Source organism: Bos grunniens, chromosome 15, assembly GCF_055505025.1.
Source record: "Bos grunniens cultivar Pamir isolate PY7600 chromosome 15, Bosgru_T2T1.0, whole genome shotgun sequence".
Lineage (NCBI taxonomy): Eukaryota > Metazoa > Chordata > Mammalia > Artiodactyla > Bovidae > Bos > Bos grunniens.
The window spans coordinates 20,448,598-20,459,167 of NC_141179.1; the positions used below are offsets into that span (position 1 = coordinate 20,448,598).

General features: G+C 41.0%; 1 pseudogene; it reads left to right on the forward strand.

Moving 5' to 3' along the window:
• The first annotated feature begins 3,152 nt into the window (after positions 1-3,152).
• On the forward strand, positions 3,153-4,508 carry LOC147357397 (palmitoyl-protein thioesterase 1-like; annotated as a pseudogene).
• The last annotated feature ends 6,062 nt before the right edge of the window (positions 4,509-10,570 follow it).

The window sequence follows — 10,570 nt, forward strand, 5'->3', positions numbered from 1 at the left end:
CTTGGGTTGCCCCATGGGCATGGCTTCGTTTCATTGAGTTAGACAAGGCTGTGGTCCTAGTGTGATTAGATTGACTAGTTTTCTGTGAGTATGGTTTCAGTGTGTCTGCCCTCTGATGCCCTCTTGCAACACCTACTGTCTTACTTGGGTTTCTCTTACCTTGGGCGTGGGGTATCTCTTCAAGGCTGCTCCAGTAAAGTGCAGCCGCTGCTCCTTACCTTGGATGAGGGGTATCTCCTCACCACCGCCCTTCCTGACCTTCAATGTGGGATAGCTCCTCTAGGCCCTCCTGGGCCCGTGCAGCCACCGCTCCTTGGACGTGGGGTTGGTCCTCCCGGCCGCCGCCCCTGGCCTCGGGCATGGGGTTGCTCCTCCCGGCTGCCACCCCTGGCCTACAAAAAAGATCTTCACGACCCAAATAATCATGATGGTGTGATCACTGACCTACAGCCAGATATCCTGGAATATGAAGTCAAGTGGGCCTTAGAAAGCATCACTATGAACAGAGCTAGTGGAGGTGATAGAATTCCAGTTGAGCTATTTCAAATCCTGAAAGATGATGCTGTGAAAGTGCTGCACTCAATATGCCAGCAAATTTGGAAAACTCAGCAGTGGCCACAGGACTGGAAAAGGTCAGTTTTCATTCCAATCCCAAAGAAAGGCAATGCCAAACAATGCTCAAACTACCACACAATTGCACTCATCTCACATGCTGGTAAAGTACTGCTCAAAATTCTCCAAGCCAGGCTTCAGCAATATGTGAACCGTGAACTTCCAGATGTTCAAGCTGGTTTTAGAAAAGGCAGAGGAACCAGAGATCAAATTGCCAACATCCACTGGATCATGGAAAAAACAAGAGAGTTCCAGAAAAACCTCTATTTCTGCTTTATTGACTCTGCCAAATCCTTTGACTGTGTGGATCACAATAAACTGTTGGAAAATTCTGAAAGGGATGGGAATACCAGACCACCTGACCTGCCTCTTGAGAAATCTGTATGCAGTTAGAATTGGACATGGAACAACAGACTGGTTCCAAATAGGAAAATGAGTATGTCAAGGCTGTATATTGTCACCCTGCTTACTTAACTTATATGCAGAGTACATCATGAGAAATGCTGGGCTGGAAGAAGCACAAGCTGGAATCAAGATTGCCGGGAGAAATATCAATAACCTCAAATATGCAGATGACACCACACTTATGGCAGAAAGTGAAGAGGAACTAAAAAGCCTCTTGATGAAAGTGAAAGTGGAGAGGGAAAAAGTTGGCTTAAAGCTCAACATTCAGAAAATGAAGATCATGGCATCTGGTCCCATCACTTCATGGGAAATTGATGGGAAAACAGTGGAAACAGTGTCAGACTTTATTTTTGGGGGCTCCAAAATCACTGCAGATGGTGACTGCAGCCACGAAATTAAAAGACACTTACTCCTTGGAAGGAAAGTTATGACCAACCTAGATAGCATATTCAAAAGCAGAGACATTACTTTGCCAACAAAGGTTTGTCTAGTCAAGGCTATGGTTTTTCCAGTGGTCATGTATGGATGTGAGAGTTGGACTGTGAAGAAGGCTGAGCGCCAAAGAATTGATGCTTTTGAACTGTGGTGTTAGAGAAGACTCTTGAGAGTCCCTTGGACTGCAAGCAGATCCAACCAGTCCATTCTGAAGGAGATCAGCCCTGGGATTGCTTTGGAAGGAATGATGCTAAAGCTGAAACTCTAGTACTTTGGCCACCTCATGCGAAGAGTTGACTCATTGGAAAAGACTCTGATGCTGGGAGGGATTGGGGGCAGGAGGAGAAGGGGACGACAGAGGATGAGATGGCTGGATGGCATCACTGACTCGATGGACCTGAGTCTGAGTGAACTCCGAGAGTTGGTGATGGACAGGGAGGCCTGGCGTGCTGCGATTCATGGGGTGGCAAAGAGTCGGACACGACTGAGCGACTGAACTGAGCTGAACTGAAGTTCTCAGTTGCTGGTCTTCCCTACTCAACCTCCAGCCCATAAAGAAATTCTAACCTTTCCCAGAATATTCCTCTGAAAAGATCATAACTTGCCCCCCATGCTTTATTTCCACTGCCTTTGTTCAAGTTTATCACTGGAATTGAGAGAAGACAGAAGTTATTCCAAGAAGGTCCTATGTACTGTCTCGTACACAGGGTTATTGTTACCATCTTTCTAAATTCCATATATATACGTTAGTATACTGTATTGGTGTTTTTCTTTCTGGCTTACTTCACTCTGTATAATAGGCTCCAGTTTCATCCACCTCATTAGAACTGATTCAAATGTATTCTTTTTAATGGCAAAAGAGACACTGATGTATAGAACAGTCTTATGGACTCTGTGGGAGAGGGAGAGGGTGGAAGATTTGGGAGAATGGCATTGAAACATGTAAAATATCATGTATGAAACGAGTTGCCAGTCCAGGTTCGATGCACGATACTGGATGCTTGGGGCTAGTGCACTGGGATGACCCAGAGGGATGGTATGGCGAGGGAGGAGGGAGGAGGGTTCAGGATGGGGAACACATGTATACCTGTGGCGGATTCATTTTGATATTTGGCAAAACTAATACAATTATGTAAAGTTTAAAAATAAAATAAAATTTAAAAAAAAATCAAAGTATCATTACTCACTTAAGAAAATTAACAGCAATTTAATAAATTTAATAATGTCATATATAGACCATATAAGATTTCCCTATTATTCAAATAATGCCTTTTCAGCTTTTTTTTTTTCAACCTATGATCAAATAAAAGATCTCACATTGCAAAAAAAAAGCAGAAGGTCCTATTTAATCTTTGGTCAAATGATCTGGAAGAAACCAGCACACACCCAACATCAGGCCAGAGCTGACCCTGAGGCTAATTTGAATTCAGGTTAGATTCTGAAGCTGCCTCAGAGACAAATTGGTAAGAACATAAACCTTAATTACAAAGTTAGTGCAATCATTAAGATTGTCTTGGGCTTCCCTGGTGGTCCAGTGGCTAAGACTCTGCTCCCAATGTAGGGCACCTGTGTTCAACCCCTGGTCAGGGAAGTAGATGCCACATGTCAAAACTAAGTTCACATGCCACAACTAAAGATCCTGCATGCTGCAACTATTGACCTCTGTGCTTTTCATTCATTCAAAAATATTTAAGTTGAGGATGGCATCGTCCAGCTGCTTGTGGCTCTTGGCTCTTGCTTTCCTGCTGGGTTCCTGCACTTCCCTGGCGCTGGGGCATCTCGACCACCCGGCTCCCCTGCCACTGGTGATCTGGCATGGGATGGGAGACAGCTGTTGTAATCCCTTAAGTATGGGTGCTATTAAAAACATGGTTGAGAAGAAAATACCTGGAATTCACATCTTATCTTTAGAGATTGGGAAGACTCTTGAGAGTCCCTTGGACTGCAAGGAGATCCAACCAGTCCATTCTGAAGGAGATCAGCCCTGGGATTTCTTTGGAAGGAATGATGCTAAAGCATCAAAGAGGATGTGGAGAACAGCTTCTTTTTGAATGTCGACTCCCAAGTAACAACAGTGTGTCAGATTCTTGCTAAGGATCCTAAATTGCAGCAAGGCTACAACGCTATGGGATTCTCCCAGGGAGGCCAATTTCTGCGGGCAGTGGCTCAGAGATGCCCATCACCTCCCATGGTCAATCTCATCTCAGTTGGGGAACAACATCAAGGTGTTTTTGGACTCCCTCAGTGCCCAGGAGAAAGCTCACACATCTGTGACTTCATCAGAAAAACACTGAACGCTGGGGCTTACAACAAAGCTATATAGGAACGCCTGTATAGCAGAATACTGCTATACAGGTGCAAGCAGAATACTGGCACGACCCCATCAGGGAGGACATATACCGCAATCACAGATCTTCCTGGCAGATATTAATCAAGAGAGAGGTGTCAATGAGTCCTACAAGAAAAACCTGATGGCCCTCAAGAAGTTTGTGATGGTGAAATTCCTCAATGATTCCATTGTGGACCCTGTGGATTCTGAGTGGTTTGGATTTTACAGAAGTGGCCAAACCAAGGAGACCATTCCCTTACAGGAGAGCACCCTATAAACACAGGACCACCTGGGCTAAAGGCAATGGACAAGGCCGGACAGCTGGTGTTCTTGGCTCTTGAAAGTGACCATCTTCAACTGTCTGAAGAATGGTTTTATGCCCACATCATACCCTTCCTTGAGTGAAACCCTTGTAGTCTGAACCAGAGCTCAGGGAACCCCTCCCACTTCCAAACCAGTTCCCTCTATGCCCAAGCCTGAGCTCAGATCCAGCTAGCAACTAATCCTTTTCTCTAGTCATCATCGAACATGCCCTGCTTGGAAAGATCCAAGATACGAATCTTATCCTTTGCCTCATCCTATCAGCAGATGGTGCTGAATGCCAGTTTAATTAGCTGATAGACATGGAGCTTGTTTTACAACCTTTGATATGGTCAGACTCTTTTAGGAATCAGGAGTTTGCTGCAGGTCAGTGCCAGAGCTTTGCCCAGGCCTGGATGAGACTGAACAAACTAAACCAATGAGTCAGTTTAAGATGAGTGACTTTCTCAGGAAAATCTAGCCACATCTCAAGCCAAGGGGCCAGTACCCAGGCCTGAGGTATTCACATAAACTGCTTTCTTAACTGTTCTGGTGATTTGACCAGTGCTCGGAAAAGTATGGCTTGGCTAATGCATCCATGTAATTTCTTTATGGCTGCCCTCCTCTGAGTATGTTGCTTTGTGTGTGTCGTGGGTATTATTTTACAAATTCCAGCAGCCCACGATCTTGCCTTGGTAGCACTGTCTCCTTAGGTAGTGATGAATTAGTTGCTCTGTCACAAAAGGAGGGAAATAGCACCCAACTGGATTGCTTAAGGCAAGAAGTATACATATTGCTTAACTTAGATGGGGGCGGTAGGGAGGTTTAAAGAAAAATGTAAAAATTTAAAAAGGAGGAGGTCACTGGTTCTTTCCATTCCACCCTTGATAAACCTGTCCCTTCTGAGTATGACTGGTGGTCTGGATTCCAGAGTTACTCTATTGCTGGCACTAACAAAGAATTGGAGGGAAAAAATGTGAACGGATCAGGCTTTCTAACTTCCATCTCAAAAATGTGTATTACCAGCACACTCCAAACTGCTTCTGATGTGTTCTGTGAAAAAAACAAAACAAACAAACAAAAAAGATTGCTCAAGAAAGCTTAGGGAACATTCCATAATCCTTTTCTCTTGGAGATCAACCCACCTTAGAATATTAAGGACTCTTTTGAGAATTTCTGCTAAAGACAACATCTTAGCCCCTGACTCCTTTACCCCATGAAATCCCAGCACCACTTTTGGAAGACTGCTCTGCAGAATGCCCCGTCTGCGGAAATGATTAGCTGCATTTGAGGGAAGCACTTTATTAAGTGCTACAAAGTTTACCTTCTGGTTTTCCTTCACCTCTTTCAAGACTTTTCAACTGAAACAAGGAAATGAAAAACAAGAAGTGGAGATGAAAGGCAAAAAGTGGGGACGGGTGAAAACAATTTTATGAAGTTGTCTAAAATAAAGAGTAGTTTCTTAAAAAAAAATATTTAAGTTGCCTAGCCCTCTAGATGCAAGAATGAAAACATTATCATATATGCAATACCTACATTTCAGGAATTCTTAGGCTTACGGTATTGTCCCCGGGCTGTCTGATTCATATAAAAACAAATCATTACACAAAAACATTAACCTATACACAAAGAGGCCATTTTTTTCCTCCCATTGAATTAAGTAGTTTTCTGATTAAAATTTGGATGATTGTCAGTGATTTTAATGTGTTGTGAAAAAACACCCTGATATATCCCACCCTCTGTCCACTCTAGAAAACCCAAGAATGGTTAAACCCACAGTTCACACCAGGGATAAAAAAGCAAGTATGTCTGTTCCACTCCATTTCAGTCAGCACAGCAAAAGTTGGGAAGACACTGTCTTTGCTGGAAGAGGTTCCATGAGACTTTCCAGAGCTTCTCATTTAGACACCTACAATTAATTTTCCTAGGATCTTCATAAGTTAATGAATAAATAAGTACTAGCATAAGTGAAAATGAAAGACGGGATTGATGTTTATTAATGCTACTGGTGGCATTTTAATTTTAGATTTATAATTGCAGACACTTCCTTTTACTTAAAACAAATGTCTGTCAACAAGGTTGTTGCTCTTCTTGAAGAATCTTGTGGATTCTTTAATCATGTTTAATGATTTATATCTTTGTTAATGGTCCAGGGGAAATAATTTAGAAACCCTATTTATTTATTAGAAATAATTAAGACACTCTCTTGGGTATTCATGCTAAGCAACACTAAAAAATGTCTTCCTATTTTTTAAATCTCTATTATAACTGATGTTCTGTTTTCCCTATTGTTTTTATCAATATTATGGAAATCCTAAGGTATAAGCATTTGTTTTGCCAATTACAAATGACACTTGTCATCTACTTCTACAAGGATTAAATCCTGAGCTGCTGTAGCTATTGACCTTCAACACCCAATGAAAGAAGTTCAGAATGGATATTAGGAATGAGGCACTCTGTGCTCTGGGAAAAAAACTGGCAGAACAGTTCTTCAGATAGTTAGATATATTCAGGAGAAGATTTTATGAGCCCAATTCTTGCATGTCCTCATATCTAGAGAAGCACTGAAATCCTTCATAGTAATGTCTACTTCTTAACTATCTGTTAACTACTTGTTAACTATCAGTAACCTTCATGAGACTAGCAGCAACCTGCTGCAAAAATGTGTGCTAGATTGCATGTACCCCCCTTCATCAAAATCACATATATACTGATCTTCACCCGACCTCTTTGGAAGAGTTTCTCAGAGCTACGTGAAATACTGTCTCCTGAGCTATAGTCCTCATTTTGCCCCCAAATAAAACTTAGCTAACAACTCTCATGTTGTACATTTTTTTAAGTCAAAACAGTTTCACTATCATCAAAACTTTCAATATAAGTTGTGACTATGAAATAATGAGACTGACTCTCCATTTTGTCACTTATAGTGACATTTTCTAAATTATTTTCATCCCCTTTAATTTAATATGAACATCAAATAACTTGGAACTGAGAAGTAATGAGATGCAAAATAAGAAATCTAAATTGCTCAAGCTGGCAGTTTGCAGCCCCGTGTATGAAGCAGACCATAGATATTTAGAAGCAAAAGACCCATGTTTGATTTCTGAATCAGTCCCTTCTTCACAACTGGGTCAAGTTGCTCATTTGGTGGTTGTCTTAACCTGTGAGATGAAAGCAATATCTATTTCACAGAATTCTTGTGGGAAAAAGAATTCATTGATGGTACGTGATAGTGCCTAGCACCTTTCAGGGCACTAAAAAGTAAGTAATAAATGTTTATTTCCTTCCTTTCTCCTTCCATTTCTATCTTTTCTTCCTTCTTTGAGCCACATGAAGAGTTCAAGGGGTACAGTATTTTTTTTTTCAATCTAGAGAAAGAAATACTCTGAACAGAATAAATGAATTCCCAGCAAGTAGTCACAATACAGGGATCAGACCTCTGGGATGGGTGCATTCATCAGGAGGCGGGGTAGGGGCAGGACTCCAGCCATGCAGCAGACCTTTAGGAATGAGTACCAATTCCTAGAAGTGAGCTCGCAGAAAACAAAGCAGAGTCTCTCAGTCTAGAACACTGCGATACTGGATACAAACGACAGTGAGATGGAAAAAAATCAAGGCAGAATGCCAGGAACATGTCAGTGCACTCAAAGTGAATTTTAAAGACAAAGAAAACCCATTTACTAGGACTCACACACATGGAGGAGGTACTGGGGCTTTCAAGTGATGGTGGAACCCAACCATGAGGACCTAAATACCCCGTTAAAGTCAGACTGGCTGCTAAGTGACTCCTCAAGTCCTACAATTCAAGCACTATGGAGTGTACCCATGGGAATTCAATGGCCCACTTTCTAGAGCAGAACTAGAAAATAGGATAGATTTGCAAGCTAAAAACAGATTTAAATGAAGTTATGCAAAACTTTTTAAGACTTGAGTGTGAAAAGGGACATTGTCTTTTTAATAAAAGGACATTTTAAAGGATGTTGTCCTTTATAAGGACAACAGTGATAGCAATACTGCTCTAGAGAAGATTTATTAGTCAGATGCTAAAAAACTAAAGAAAAACTTACATTTTTCATGGAAGGAGGGGATAAGTTCCCTAGTTAGAGTGGTAGAGAAAAGGGACTTCTTGGCAGAAGTCAGGTCTTGGAGCTACTTGGGCAGTATATTTGGAAAACTCAGCAGTGGGCGAAGGACTGGAAAGGTCAGTTTTCATTCCAATCCCAAAGAAGGGCAATGCCAAAGAATGGTCAAACTACCAGACAATTGCATTCATTTCACAGGCTAGCAAAGTAATGCTCAAAATTCTCCAAGCTAGGCTTCAACAGTACATGAACTGAGAACTTCCAGATGTTCAAGCTGGCTTTAGAAAAGGCAGAAGAACCAGAAATTAAATAGCCAACATCCATTGGATCATAGAAAAAGCAAGAAAATTCCAAATAATCATTTGCTTCTGCATCACTGACTATGCTAAAACCTTTGACTGTATGGATCACAACAAACTGGAAAATTCTTAAAGAGATGGGAATACTGGATCACCTTATCTGCCTCCAGAGAAACCTGTATGCAGGTCAAGAAGCAACAGTAAGACCTAGCCATGGAACAATGGACTGGTTCCAAATTGGGAAAGGAGTATGTCAAGCCTTAAATTGTCATCCTGCTTATTTAACTCATATGCAGAGGACATCATGAAAAATGACAGGCTGGATGAAGCACAAGCTGAAATCAAGATTGCTGGGAGAAATATCAATAATCTCAGATATGCAGATGACATCACCCTTATGCAGAAAGTGAAGAGGAACTAAAGAGCCTCTTGGTGAAAGTGAAAGAGGAGAGTGAAAAAGCTGGCTTAAAACTCAACTTTCAAAAAACTAAGATCATGGCATCCAGTCCCATCATTTCATGGCAAATAAATATGGAAACAATGGAAATAGTGACAGACTTTGCTTTGAGGAGCTCCAAAATCACTGCAGATGGTGATTGAAGCCATGAAATTAAAAGATGCTTACTCCTTGGAAGAAAAGCTGTGATGAACCTAGACAGTGTATTAAAAAGCAGAGATAGTACTTTGCCGACAAAGGTTCATACAGTCAAAGATATGATTTTTCCAGTAGTCATGCATATGGATACGACAGTTAGACCACAAAGAAGGCTGAGCATCCAAGAATTGATGCTTTTGAACTGTGGTGTCAGAGAAGACTCTTGAGAGTTCCTTGGACTGCAACGAGATTCAACCAGCCCATCCTAAGGAAATCAATCCTGAATATCATTGGAAGGACTGATGCTGAAATTGAAGCTCCAATACTTTGGCCACCTGTCGAGAAAAGCCAACTCATTAGAAAAGACCCTGATGTTGGGAAAGATTGAAGGCAGGAAGATAAGTGGACCACAGAGAGTGAGATTATTGGATGGCATCACCAACTCAATGGACTTGAGTTTGAGCAAGCCCCAGAGATGGTGAAGGACAGTGAAGCCTGGCGTGATGCAGTTCATGGGGTTGCAAAGAGTCAAACATGACTGAGCAACTGAACAACAACCATGGAAACACATCAGAAAGGAATTCAACTTTAATTTTTTGTAGGACTGATAGCAACCCTGTGTGTTTATAGTACTTATCATCCTCAGATTCTTTGTAATAACTCTTTTATTGGCAGAGAGATGAAAATCTTAAATAATCTGGGAGTATCTGGCTTCAAGAAGATTAGCTCTAATTATATTCCAAGCTAAACTCCTGGAATAGACTACACTTTATTCATTCCTATAAAAATATATTTAAGAGCACATTATGTACTCATTGGACATATCAGGAGAAAAATGTATTCATGAGAATGGTAATCCATTTTAGAGTATGTTGATGATGGAAAATGACTTCGTTAGAAGTGACTTACTGATGCCAAAACAGAAACTCAAATGCTTTGGTCATCTCATGTGAAGAACCAACTCATTGGAAAAGATCCTGATACTGGGAAAGATTGAGGGCAGGAAGAGAAGTGGGCAACAGAAGAGAAGATGGTTGGATGGCCTCACTGACTTGATGGACATGAGTTTAAGCAAACTCCAGTAGATAGTGAAGGACAGGGAAGTCTGGATTGCTGCAATTCACAGGGTTGCAAAGAGCTGGACATGATTTAGTGACTGAATAACAACAACAATGATAGAAAATTACTTCATTAGAGCTAACTTAGAGTAGCTCTTTAAGAAAGATAAGCAACTCTTCGCTAAAGCAATGGAATTTTTATATTTTAGTCAGGTATGTGAAATAAATTCTTTTCAATTCTGCTGAGGCCTTCCCACTGGGTCTTATTAAGTAAGTGTATAAGGAGAATGCTTATCTGGGTCAAGAAGAAAATAACTAGACTAGAAATTTGAAAATAAAAGTTTTAAATCTAAGTCCCAAAACATAGAAGTATGATCTTTTCATTGTCAGTTAACCTTTCCTTTCTTCTGTTATTGTCATCTGCTAAGTGATATACTGTTCTAACTTTCCACAAG